Genomic DNA, 14,935 nt, shown 5'->3' with positions numbered 1-14,935 from the left:
GATATTAGACGATACGAAAGAGAGATTGAACAGGCTAATAATAGGCGTTGCAACAATTGCGGTGGATCATTTTAGAAAGAGAGGGTCCAGATTGTCTAGCCCGGCTGATTTGTAGGGGTCCAGATTTTGCAACTCTTTCGGAACATCAGCTATCGGGATTTGGGTGAAGGAGAAATGGGGAGGCTTGGGCAAGTTGCTGTGGGGGGTGCAGAGCTGTTGACCGGGGTAGGGGTAGCCAGGTGGAAAGCACGGCCAGCCGTAGAAAAATGCTTTTTGAAATTCTCGATTATCGTAGATTTGTCGGTGGTGACAGTGTTTCCTTGCCTCAGTGCAGTGGGCAACTGGGAGGAGGTGCTCTTATTTTCCATGGACTTTACAGTGTCCCAGAACCTTTTTGAGTTTGTGCTACAGGATGTAAATTTCTGTTTGAAAAAGCTAGGCTTTCCTAATTGCCTGTGTATATTGGTTCTTCCATGAAAAGTTGCATATCACGGGGGCTATTCGATGCTAATGCAGTACGCGACAGGATGTTTTTGTGCTGGTCAAGGGCAGTCAAGTTTGGAGTGAACCAAGCGCTATATCTGTCCTTAGTGTGCTGGTCAAGGGCAGTCAAGTCTGGAGTGAACCAAGGGCTATATCTTTCCTTAGTTCTACATTTTTTGAAAGGGGAATGCATATTTAAGATGGTGAGGAAAGCACTTTTAAAGAACAACCAGGCATCCTCTGCTGATGGAAGGTCAATATCCTTCCAGGATACCCGGGCCAGGTCGATTAGAAAGGCCTGCTCCCTGAAGTGTTTTAGGGAGCGTTTGACAGTGATGATGGGTTGTCGTTTGATATGCTATCCAAGTTTAGGTCACCTAACAGTACAAACTCTGAAGATAAATGGGGGGCAATTAATTTCCATATGGTGTCCAGGACACAGCTGGGGGCTGAGGGGGGCCTATTACAAGTGGCAACAGTGAGAGATTTATTTCTGGAAAGGTGGATTTTTTAAAGTAGAAGCTCGAACTGTTTGGGCACAGACCTGGACAACATGACAGAACTCTGCAGCCTCTCTCTTCAGTGGATTGCCCCACCCCCTTTGGCAGTGCTATCTTGGCGGAAAATGTTGTAGTTGGGGATGGAAATTTCAGAATTTTTGTTGGCCTTCCTAAACCAGGATTCAGACACGGCTGGGACTTCAGGGTTGGCGGAGTGTGCTAAAGCAGTGAATAAAACAAACTTAGGGAGGAGGCTTCTGATGTTACATGCATGAAACCAAGGCTTTTACGGTTACAGAAGGCAACAAATAATAGCGCCTGGGGAATAGGAGAACTGAGGGATACAGGGCCTGGGTTAACCTCTACATCACCAAAGGAACAGAGGAGGATAAGGGTAAGGCTAAAGACTATAAGAACTGGTCGTCTAGGGGACAGAGAATAAAAGTAGCAGATTTCTGGGCTTGGTAGAATAGATTCAGGGCATAATGTACAGGCAGTGGTATGGTAGGATGTGAGTACAGTGGAGGTAAACCTAGGTGTAGAGTGATGATGAGACAGGTTTCGTCTCTGGAGGCACCAGTTAAGCTAGGTGAGGTGGGTTGGGACAAAATAGTTATCTAAGGCATTTTGAGTGGGACTGAGTTCTCTACAGTGAATTAAAATGGTGATAACTAGCCAAGACAGCAGTAGACAAGGCATATTGACATTAGAGAGAGGCATAAAGCAAACACAGGTGTTGATCAGGAGAGCTAAGACAACAACATGTAAATTGTGATGAATGGGCAGAGCGGATCAGTTAGGTACGAACAGGACCTGAGTTCGAGGCTGGGGCCGACAGGTAAATAAAATGAGGTACCGTGTTATTGAAACAGTCCAGGGGGCATCAGCTGTGTATCCGAGTGATCATAGGGTCAAAAGAGCAGCAATAGGTGAGTCAGGGTGCCGTTCAGTAGTCACTACTACGCTAGGTGAGCAGGAGACACAGCGTTCAGAAAAGCTAGCGGGCCGGGGCTAGTAGGTGGTTCTTCGGCGACATCGTAACAGAATAGCCTGTTGAGACCACATCGTGCGATCACGTCAGTAGTCCAGTCGTGATGGATCGGCGGGGCTCCGCGTCGACAATAAAGGGTCCAGGCCAATTGGCAAAGGAGGAGTTGTAGCCCTATAATTAGCTGGTATATGGGCCTAGTTCGAGGCTAGCTCAAAGCTAGCTGGTGCTTGCTTTGGGACAGAGGCGTTAGCTAACACTAGCCACTCGTCTGCAGCTAGCTAGCTGCGATGATCCGATGTAATGATCCAGAGCGGCAGGATTGGTGATTTGTAGAGAGAAGCAGTCCAATATGCTCTGGGTTGATATCACGCTGAGCAAACAGGAAAGAGTTGTCCGAGCTAAGGCTGGCTGGCTGGTGACCGAGAAAAAGGTTAGCCGTGGTTAACAAAGACTAGTAGGTAGTTAGCTGGCTAGCTCCTGATGGAAGTTCCAGTTATAAGGAATAAAAGTAGCAGATCCGTACCACATTGGGTGAGGCGGGTCGCAGGATAGTATATTTAGTTCGTAGACAGAAAGATCGATTAAGATATATACGAAGAAGACCGGCTGTTTACACGGGATAAGACACGGGATAAGACACGGGATAAGACACGGGATAAGACATGGACAAACACACACGTCCTACTGCTAAGCCATCTTGGAAGAATTTTGCTGTTGGTGTGTTAGCCAAAATAATGACTTCACTGAAGTTTGCGTTTATGAATATCGTGGGTTTTGAGAACTCCATATGTTTCTATGTAAGATATTACAAGTAGATGTGTGCAATTGAACTAGAACTCTGAAGACGTTATCGTCAAGCTGTATCATTCACATTGTGAAGAATGTCAGGCTTGATATCTAATATCCACAGCCTGTCGGGGGAAATGCTCAATGTTCCCTCCAGCAGTAACCACTTAAATCCATTATATTTGCTCTGACTCCTTAACTTCTTCTCTTATGCTTTCCTTTTCTTTAGTGGCTTTTAGATTGACTTTGTTTTAGAATCTGTCGCTTCATGTCAAGCCATGCAACACCGATAATTTCTGAAGCACTTTAGATGCAAAGCGCTTCTAACACCTTTCAGGAGAGAAATGAGAAAGGAGATTGTGATGGTCTGTCCTCCTCCCCAGGGATAGTAAATCCATGCAGAGCAGGCTTGTTTGGAGCTCCTCTGAATAAAATGCAAGCGTTCAGAGTAGCTCCATCTTCCTCTTCCCCTGAGTCTGTAATATGTAACATGTTTTATCTTCTGTCCGTTAATTTCATTTATTTGGAGAAAACTTGTTTGTGTGAACACTTGACCAGGTAAATAATTAACATATTTTCAAGGACTGCAGGCAATTCAATCAGGCTTTCTTCAGAGTGCTGTGTGATAGAACTATTGTGTTAACAATCATTGAGGAACCACATGTCCTGAACATGTTCTTTCATCTCTCTGGAAGCACAATGTATTGAGTTGTCAGTGTGATGTAACTTGGCTCATAACTCAGCTGTGCTGTGAAGACCTTAAATCTCTTGCTCCTCTGCTCCTCTTTGCATAATACTCAATTATTACTCAGTCATTCCCCCATGATTTCCACTTTAAACACTCATCCTTCTTCACCTTGTCGGCACAGTAGTGTTGATGTAAGAAAATAAGTCTATAAACTGTGTGTGTGGGGGGGGGGGGGGGGGGGGAGACAAGAAAGACCGTTAATATGTATTTATTTATTTAAGGAATAAGGTTTTGAAGTGTCTGTCCTATATCTAGGAGATGTAAGAAAATTCTGGAAATATACAGTTCCAGTCAAAAGTTTGGACACACCTGCTCATTCCAGGGTTTTTCTTTTTGTTTACTATTTTATACATTGTAGAATAGTAGTGAAGACATCAAAACTATGAAATAACACATATGGCATCATGTAGTAACCAAAACAGGGTTAAATAAATCAAAATATATTTGATATTTGAGATTCTTCAAAGTAGCCACCCGTTACATTGATGACAGCACAACAGTCTCCCTTTTCCACACGGGGATCATATTAGTTTGTAGCCCAAATGGTTCGGATGCCAGAGACAGAAGTTGGCACATCGGCATTACCGACTTCAGACTAGTACCGTGGGGGGCTTGTGAGGGTCGTAGAGCAAAATGACAAACATCATCGTGTTCGTGAGAGTCTCATCATATTCATTTGTAGGCCAAACTATTTGGACGCTACAGACGATTTTATGAGAAGATTTTCTTGATGTCTTCTGGTCTGACAAACACCACTGTAGCTCTGCCATCTTCCACCACAGAAACAGAAGGCCGACAAGCAGCCCATGCAAAACTGATATCTCTATCTTAAACCGATGGATTTTCATGGGGATTTTTGTATTATCTCGTCCAAGATCCCTAAAGATTGGAAAGCTGCCGCGGTCATCGCCCGCTTCAAAGGGGGTGACAGTCTAGACCCAAAATGTTATAGACCTATATCCATCCTTCCCTGCCTTTCTAAAGTCTTTGAAAGCCAAGTCAATAAACAGATCACTGACTATTTGGAATCCCACCATACCTTCTCCGCTGTGCAATCCGGTTTCTGAGCTGGTCATGGGTGCACCTTAGCCACGCTCAAGGTACTAAATGATATCATAACCGCCATTGATAAAAGACAGTACTGTGCAGCCGTCTTCAACGACCTGGCCAAGGCTTTCAACTTTGCCAATCACCATATTCTTATCGGCAGACTCAATAGCCTTGGTTTCTCAAATGACAGCCTCGCCTGGTTCACCAACTACTTCACAAACAGAGTTCAGTGTGTCAAATCGGAGGGCCTGTTGTCCAGACCTCTGGCAGTCTCTGTGGGGGTACCACAGGGTTCAATTCTCGGGCTGACTCTTTTCTCTGTATGTATCAACGATGTCACTCTTGCTGCGGGTGATTTCCTGATCCACCTCTGTGCAGACGACACCATTCTGTATACATCTGGCCCCCCTTTGAACACTGTGTTAACTAACCTCCAAACAAGCTTCAATGCCATACAACACTCCTTCCATGGTCTCCAACTGCTCTTAAACGCTAGTAAAACCAAATGCATGCTTTTCAACCATTATCTGCCCGCACCCGCCCGCCCGACTAGCATCACTACTCTGAATGGAATACGTGGACAACTACATATACCTAGGTGTCTGGCTAGACTGTCAACTCTCCTTCCAGACTCATCTCCAACATCTCCATCTCCAATCTCCATCTCCAATCAAATCGGCTTTCTATTTTGCAACATAGCCTCCTTCACTCACTCCGCCAAACTTACCCTCATAAAACTGACTATCCTACAGATCCTCAACTTCGGAGATGTCGTCTACAAAATAGCTTCCAATACTCTACTCAGCAAATTGGATGTAGTCTATCACAGTGCCATCTGTTTTGTCACCAAAGCCGCATATACTTCCCATCACTGCAACCTGTATGCTCTAGTCGACTGGCCCTCGCTACATATACATTGCCAGACCCACTGGCTCCAGGTCATCTATACATCTATGCTAGGTAAAGCTCTGCCTTATCTCAGCTCACTGGTCATCATAACAACACCCACCCGTAGCACACACTCCAGCAGGTATGTCTCCCCAAAGCCAACACCTCATTTGGCCGCCTTTCCTTCCAGTTCTCTACTGCCAGGGACTGGAACGAATTGCAAAAATCGCTGATGCTTGAGACTTACATTCCCCTCACAAACTTTAAATATCAGCTATCTGAGCAGCTAACCGATCGCTGCAGCTGTACATAGTCCATCTGTAAATAGCCAATCTACCTACCTCATCCCCATATTGTTTTTATTTACTTTGCTGCTCTTTTGCACACCAGTATCACTACTTACACACCATCATCTGCTCATCATCATCTGCTCATCTATCACTCCAGTGTTAATCTGCTAAATTGTAATTACTTTGCTACTATGGCCTATTTATTGCCTTACCTCCTCATTTCATTTGCACACACTGTATATAGACTTTATTTTTTTTCTATTGTGTTATTGACTGTACGCTTGTTTACTCCATGTGTAACTCTGTGTTGTTGTTTCTGTCACACTGCTTTGCTTTATCTTGGCCAGGTCGCAGTTGTAAATGAGAACTTGTTCTCAACTAGCTTACCTGGTTAAATAAAGGTGAAATATATATATACATTTTTTAAATAGATTGACGCATTGGTTATTTCAATAGACTCTTAAGGATTTTTAAGAGAGTGATATCACCACCTCCCATGTCCAAAACCCCTCCAAAGAAGTAATTAGCCTGAACTCCATCACTACCTCAGTCTCTCATCTAATAACTTTTTCAACGCAAGTGAGGCCTTAATTGGGAAGTGTCTGTGGTAGTAAGATGTCCTGACCCAGTGCTGTCAACCTCACCAGTGATGTTCCAGGCCAGCGGGCTCTGCTCCCTGTCCTCTCCCCTGAGACCAGGACCCACATCTCTTCTTCCCCTCTCTTCCTAATGAAATCCTCTGTAAATCCACTGCTGTCCCCTCCTCTACTCTCTTCAGCCACATAGTGAGTCAGAGCCAATACATAGGGCCACACTGGAAATCGCTCCCATTTTTGTAGGTCTTTTCTTGTCGACTCTATGGGGTCCTCGAACTCTGTAATGTGCAGAGCAAGATAGGGGGGCTGAAAGAGTTTTAAAGTAATTAGCGAGAAACACGCTTGAGGGCGTGCACACAGTCAGCACAAGACTGATTTCCCTGCAATGCTACTGCTAACACACTTTTCAACTATGCACACATGATATTAGCGCACAGTAACAGTCCCAGTGTAATGCACACTTACGTAAATGTATATATGCTTCCAATTACCAAGGGCCATCACACAGAGATAGTGTGTGATGTATATTTAAGATCTAAATGCATAACCGTCTAATATTGATTTGTATTTTGTACAGACTGTGACCTCTAATCAGTGTAATCCTTAGCTAGCTCAATCCTCTGTTGACACACTGCATGCATTTCCTTTTATGAATAAAATTGACAAGCATGAAATTAATGGAAAAGTCCAAGGGCAGATCGATCAGTCTTGCATGCACAAACCAGCTCTTAAATCATCTGGCCCTTAAATGATTCAACACTCTAAAATAATTCATTATAGGGCATGCAGCAGCAGCATCCTTGTTCTGGAGCCTGAGGATTAGCTGGGGAGACCATCATCTACAGTGTGAGCGGAATGAGAAGGCTTTGAGTAGACTAGATAAGAGGACTGGCCCCTACACTAAACAGACCCATTTGACCCCCTCTGTTATTAAAGGTGGAACTGTGGTGCATCGGTTGGTTTCAATAGTACACATTCAACAGAGAGCTAAAGTGAAGGAGTGTCACCTGGTGCATTGGTCTCAATGGCTGAGATTCAACAGTAAGTTGAAATCATATTAAAGTGATCACTCCATTTCTGTTTTGGTAAAAAGCTGAGGGATGGACCTGGAGAAATGTAACCATTCTTAAATTCATAGACAGAGTTATGGATGCAAGGACTGGCCATCCATGATACAAAATTATACTTTTAACCATGTTTTGATGCTATACAGTGTTTGTTTATCTTTACATTGTTTACAAACATAGTAAAACAAGCTTATATTTTGGGTTCTGATGAGGTACGACAGTTGAACTAAGCTTATGAGGCATTTATAAGTTGTATTTCCCCTTTACCCTCAGAACAGCCTCACTTCGTCAGGGCATGGACTCTACAAGGTGTCGAAAGCTGCCCACAGGGATGCTGACCCATGTTGACTCCAATGTGTCCCATAGTTGTGTCAAGTTGGCTGAATGTCCTTTGGGTGGTGGACCATTCTTGATACACACGTGAAATTGTTGAGCGTGAAAAACCCAACAGTGTTGCAGTTTTTGACACAAACCAGTGTGCCTGATACCTACTACCATGCCCTGTTCCAAGGCACTTAAACATTTTGTCTTGCCCATTCACTCTCTGAATGGCACACATACACAATCCATGTCTCAGTTGTCTCAAGGCTTTAAAATCCTGCTTATTAAAAGAAGAAAAAAACACATAGAATGTGCTGGCAGTAAACGGTAGGTAATGAAACGCCGTGCTCACAGAGGTTGGGCTAAGGTCACCTTTATTGAGTACACTTACTTTAAGTGCCGATACTGACTCAGTTGAGCTCTCTTGCCTATCTATGATTCAAATAAGCTCGACATTTAATTGTTTCTTCAGGCAGGCTGACCTTAAGAGGAGAGATACTCCTACATAGCAAGCTCAAATAGCCATGATTAATATGGATGGCTCCTCAGGCCAGGTACCACTTATTGGTATGTAAACTATACAAAATCAATATATAACCTCCTTAGTAGAGTTGAAATGTGTTACGTTCATGTAAAGTATTTTAATGTGTTACTAAAGACATGATTTGAATGATTTAAGTGTTGAAATTGGGATGATATAGGCAGGTACTGTGTAACTTCAATGCAATTTGAACAATTTGGCTTAGTACTTAGCCTTCAGACCAACAGGGAAAGCTGTTGTAAAATTCCACCTGACTTGCAGTAAGGCATCACAATGCCTCGTCCTCACGTCCTAAATACAGGAATGACTCCAAGCAAGAACTGCATGTATGAGAATTGGCTTGTACAAGACTAGTTTTGTTTTTACTCTGATCAAGAAACTCAAAATGTTCCCAGAATTGATCAGACAACATTATGTGACCACGCCCTTAGTGGTCAGTCACTCAGAGTAAATCAGCTAGTGGAAGTTCTGGTACCGCTGGATTCATCTGTACATATACAGTACAATCCGCTTCATAAACATCTCAAAACCTCAGTAAATCGGTCGACTCCATGGGATGTCACTACAGACATGTGCTGTTCCTGGTCCATCAGAAGGCTGCACATTTTTCATATATAGTAGGAAAGCAATCAAAGCCCAACCTTCCCCTCAAACTCTGTGGCAGCGGTTACACAATGTCTCCTCCTGCCCCCACTTCACTCTCTGTTGTGCCTTTCATCCCAGTCTCTTGGAGTGGCAGAGCGGATTCTCTTTCTTCTGCCGATCCATCGGCCTCTCTGTTTGATCTGTGTAATTCTGCTAATAAGGCCGGGTCCCTGGCAGGCATCTGGCACACACACCAAAGGCAACAGCACTGAGATGTGCCCCCAGATTTCACTCAGTGCCACCCCATCATCTGACTCAGCAGCAACTAACCAGCAATATAGAGCAAGCAGCAGCTAGGTCTCAGCCAAGTTGGAGGATCTAGTGTTAGATCCTCCACCTTATATAAGCTTGTTTTAATGGTCTGATTTTAGGTCCGCTCAATAGCAGCTACAGATGGAGGCGTATGCACAAGTTGTCCCGGAATAGATATACTGTATTCTTTCCACAAGTATTTTGTGTGCATTTACCTTACAATGATTGATCTTGTTTTGCCTATGTGAGAAATGAAGATCTAGGCAATTTGTTACGCTTGATGAAATAGACTGAAATACTGAGGTGTGACGCCTGATTTTTCATTCCACTGAAATTCACACTATCAAGTCAATCTTCACATCTTTCCACGTCGCTTTTTATCATAGGTGGTGTCTCCCTATCAATCCAATTTTGTTAGAATGTCAGAATCTTGGCATTCATCAGATGAGAAAAGCCCAAGTTATTGGTCTTGTTGAGTATGGAATATGATTATTCTCCAGATTTCCTTTTAGTGTGGATGATAGGCTGAGGGCTGGTGGAGGATCTGATGAGAGCTGGCGTGTTTGAGGCAGATGCAAACCTCTCACAAATGCTAATCTTTGATTTCCCCCAGATCAGTGGGGCTCCAGCTGAGAGACCCGGAGAGACGCAGAGACACAAGGAGCTGGCTGGCTCCCGTTCCCCCCTCGTCTCTAAAGCGTCAGATTAAACGGAAATCAGACACCACCGTTCGGCTCATCCTGTTTTCTTTGAAAATGCTGCAACAAACACTGATCACAGTTGATTCCAAAAAGAGGAGGATTTCCCCCCAACTTTATGTTTTATCATCCACGTTTCCATAAAGCGTGTCTACCTGTGTAAACCCCAGAGAGATAAAGAGGACATCAGACCTGAAGGAGGGAGAAGCATTATGATACAATCCACACTCAAATGCAAGTGATGCTTGGTGGAAATCCCCATCAACTGAGGATGAGGAGTCACCATTATGTAGTTGTAGTTCAAATGTATGTTGAATCATTTTCATGCTCGTCGGACGGATGAGACCAAGGTGCAGCGTGGTACGTGTTCATGCTTCTTTATTAAATCCGAACACCAAACAAAACAATCAAAAGAACAACTAACATCACGTTCTGAAGGCTACACAGAGCTAACAAAAAACAACAACATCCCACAACCTAAGGTGGCAAAACAGGCTGCCTAAGTATGATTCCCAATCAGAGACAACGATACATAGAAACACAAAACATAGAAACACAAAACATAGAAAAAAGAACATAGAATGCCCACACAAATCACACCCTGACCAAACCAAATAGAGACATAAAAAGGCTCTCTAAGGTCAGGGTGTGAGAATAATAATAAACTACATTCATCAATCTGACTCTATTATTATGTGGATAAATGCTGCAGGCCCTGTGCATCTCTGCAGGATCTGGTCTGCAGGATCTGGTGGAACCCAAGCACATGCAGTGTTTAGTGTAAATAATATTAACCAATAGATCTTAAAAATATTGAATGTATAGTCAATCAAAGAATTACTCTGTAAAACGAGGAATGCATTTACGCAATTAAAGTAATAGAATGATTTAGTCACGAAAGAATGAACACAAACAATTACAGTGCTCATGAAATGCATGATATATTATAGAATACACTGAGTAAATGATTATCAACTAAATAAGACTTAATGTGGTTGCACATGTCTTCAGTTATAATAAGAATAACAAGTGTCTTCAGTTCAGAATAACATGTGTCTTCAGTTCAGAATAACACATGTCTTCAGTTCAGAATAACACATGTCTTCAGTTCAGAATAACAAGTGTCTTCAGTTCAGAATAACAAGTGTCTTCAGTTCAGAATAACAAGTGTCTTCAGTTCAGAATAACAAGTGTCTTCAGTTCAGAATAACATGTCTTCAGTTCAGAATAACATGTCTTCAGTTCAGAATAACAAGTGTCTTCAGTTCAGAATAACATGTCTTCAGTTCAGAATAACATGTCTTCAGTTCAGAGTAACATGTCTTCAGTTCAGAATAACACATGTCTTCAGTTCAGAATAACAAGAGTCTTCAGTTCAGAATAACAAGTGTCTTCAGTTCAGAATAACAAGTGTCTTCAGTTCAGAATAACAAGTGTCTTCAGTTCAGAATAACATGTCTTCAGTTCAGAATAACATGTCTTCAGTTCAGAATAACAAGTGTCTTCAGTTCAGAATAACATATCTTCAGTTCAGAGTAACATGTCTTCAGTTCAGAATAACAAGTGTCTTCAGTTCAGAATAACATGTCTTCAGTTCAGAGTAACATGTCTTCAGTTCAGAGTAACATGTCTTCAGTTCAGAGTAACATGTGTCTTCAGTTCAGAATAACATGTCTTCAGTTCAGAATAACAAGTGTATTCAGTTCAGAGTAACATGTCTTCAGTTCAGAATAACATGTCTTCAGTTCAGAGTAACATGTCTTCAGTTCAGAATAACAAGTGTCTACAGTTCAGAATAACATGTCTTCAGTTCAGAATAACATGTCTTCAGTTCAGAGTAACATGTCTTCAGTTCAGAGTAACATGTCTTCAGTTCAGAGTAACATGTGTCTTCAGTTCAGAATAACATGTCTTCAGTTCAGAATAACAAGTGTCTTCAGTTCAGAATAACATGTCTTCAGTTCAGAATAACATGTCTTCAGTTCAGAATAACACGTGTCTTCAGTTCAGAATAACATGTGTCTTCAGTTCAGAATAACATGTCTTCAGTTCAGAAAAACAAGTGTCTTCAGTTCAGAGTAACATGTCTTCAGTTCAGAATAACAAGTGTCTACAGTTCAGAATAACATGTCTTCAGTTCAGAATAACAAGTGTCTTCAGTTCAGAATAATTGTCTTCAGTTCAGAATAACATGTCTTCAGTTCAGAGTAACATGTCTTCAGTTCAGAGTAACATGTCTTCAGTTCAGAATAACATGTCTTCAGTTCAGAGTAACATGTCTTCAGTTCAGAATAACAAGTGTCTACAGTTCAGAATAACATGTCTTCAGTTCAGAATAACAAGTGTCTTCAGTTCAGAATAATTGTCTTCAGTTCAGAATAACATGTCTTCAGTTCAGAGTAACATGTCTTCAGTTCAGAGTAACATGTCTTCAGTTCAGAATAACATGTCTTCAGGTCAGAGTAACATGTCTTCAGTTCAGAGTAACATGTCTTCAGTTCAGAATAACACGTGTCTACAGTTCAGAATAACATGTCTTCAGTTCAGAATAACATGTCTTCAGTTCAGAGTAACATGTCTTCAGTTCAGAATAACAAGTGTATTCAGTTCAGAGTAACATGTCTTCAGTTCAGAATAACATGTCTTCAGTTCAGAATAACAAGTGTCTTCAGTTCAGAATAGCAAGTGTCTTCAGTTCAGAATAACAAGTGTCTTCAGTTCAGAATAGCAAGTGTCTTCAGTTCAGAATAACAAGTGTCTTCAGTTCAGAATAACATTTCTTCAGTTCAGAATAACAAGTGTCTTCAGTTCAGAATAACATGTCTTCAGTTCAGAATAGCATTTCTTCAGTTCAGAATAACAAATGTCTTCAGTTCAGAATAACATGTCTTCAGTTCAGAATAACAAGTGACTTCAGTTCAGAATAAGAAGTGTCTTCAGTTCAGAATAACACATGTCTTCAGTTCAGAATAACAAGTGTCTTCAGTTCAGAGTAACATGTCTTCAGTTCAGAATAACATGTCTTCAGTTCAGAATAACATGTCTTCAGTTCAGAGTAACATGTCTTCAGTTCAGAGTAACATGTCTTCAGTTCAGAGTAACATGTCTTCAGTTCAGAATAACAAGTGTCTTCAGTTCAGAATAACATGTCTTCAGTTCAGAATAACATGTCTTCAGTTCAGAGTAACATGTCTTCAGTTCAGAGTAACATGTCTTCAGTTCAGAGTAACATGTCTGCAGTTCAGAATAACACGTCTTCAGTTCAGAATAACAAGTGTATTCAGTTCAGAATAACAAGTGTCTTCAGTTCAGAATAACAAGTGTCTTCAGTTCAGAATAACATGTCTTCAGTTCAGAATAACATGTCTTCAGTTCAGAATAACATGTCTTCAGTTCAGAATAACAAGTGACTTCAGTTCAGAATAACAAGTGTCTTCAGTTCAGAATAACAAGTGTCTTCAGTTCAGAATAACATGTCTTCAGTTCAGAATAACGTGTCTTCAGTTCAGAATAACATGTCTTCAGTTCAGAGTAACATGTCTTCAGTTCAGAGTAACATGTCTTCAGTTCAGAGTAACATGTCTTCAGTTCAGAATAACAAGTGTCTTCAGTTCAGAATAACATGTCTTCAGTTCAGAATAACATGTCTTCAGTTCAGAGTAACATGTCTTCAGTTCAGAGTAACATGTCTTCAGTTCAGAGTAACATGTCTGCAGTTCAGAATAACACGTCTTCAGTTCAGAATAACAAGTGTATTCAGTTCAGAATAACAAGTGTCTTCAGTTCAGAGTAACATGTCTTCAGTTCAGAATAACATGTCTTCAGTTCAGAATAACATGTCTTCAGTTCAGAATAACAAGTGACTTCAGTTCAGAATAACAAGTGTCTTCAGTTCAGAATAACAAGTGTCTTCAGTTCAGAATAACATGTCTTCAGTTCAGAATAACGTGTCTTCAGTTCAGAATAACATGTCTTCAGTTCAGAATAACATGTCTTCAGTTCAGAATAACATGTCTTCAGTTCAGAGTAACATGTCTTCAGTTCAGAATAACATGTCTTCAGTTCAGAATAACATGTCTTCAGTTCAGAATAACATGTCTTCAGTTCAGAATAAAAAGTGTCTTCAGTTCAGAATAACAAGTGTCTTCAGTTCAGAATAACATGTCTTCAGTTCAGAATAACATGTCTTCAGTTCAGAATAATCTCTAAGAGAAAAGCTATGTGTACCTGATACTCACAGGAGCTTGCTAACAAGTTCTCAAAGCATGAGCTAATTCACTGCCCTTTTATCAAATTCAAGCACAAACTCACGCCCAACCTGAATTGACATTTCTTTGCTCTTTACTAGTAAAAACAATAGACAGGAGCAACACACCCAGATTCTAATCTAATCAATTCAATTTAAACAATAGGAGCACACCCCTGTGTTGCTCCTCTTTTACCTATCTGCCATCTAACAAACAGAATAACACAGTTTCCCTGTAACAATAAATCCATAGCATTTACAGCATGGAACTCTTGAAACAAATACGACAATTCAATTCACTTAACATACGATTTCAGTCAATGAACATACATTTTGTTGATTCAAGTTTTTATCAGTCTTCACACCTCTCCTGGCGTCAGTAACCCCAGGACATCTGTGGGAACGTCTTGACCCTGGACATTGCCAAGGCGAAGATGTGGCTCTCTCCTGTGAGATGCAAATATCCATCCATCCAAATGATATCATGAATTGTGTTTGAGTCAACAAGCTGGGCCTCGGCGCCAGCAAGTTGCTAAACGGAAGTATCCCCCTCTCTCATTTTCCTACCACAATGGCACCATAGTTCACAGTATTCACAGACAGCCTTACGGTGTGTTTGCACCTAGCCTGAATCAGGCAATTGCAATCTGCTCAGACAGACGCTCCTACAAAAAGACAACACAGTGTCCCTTGCAGTTAAGAAACAGCATATGCCAAAGACTGCTAATGTTAGGGGAAGGATTGTGTCATTGTTCACAGACATGGTACTGATATGATATTATCACCATGGTTTGCTCACTGGGGCAGTAAATAGACCAAGAGGTCGGGTCATT

Source organism: Oncorhynchus mykiss, chromosome 26 (assembly GCF_013265735.2).
Source record: "Oncorhynchus mykiss isolate Arlee chromosome 26, USDA_OmykA_1.1, whole genome shotgun sequence".
Classification (NCBI taxonomy): Eukaryota; Metazoa; Chordata; class Actinopteri; order Salmoniformes; family Salmonidae; genus Oncorhynchus; species Oncorhynchus mykiss.
Note: the sequence above shows the minus strand (reverse complement) of the source record.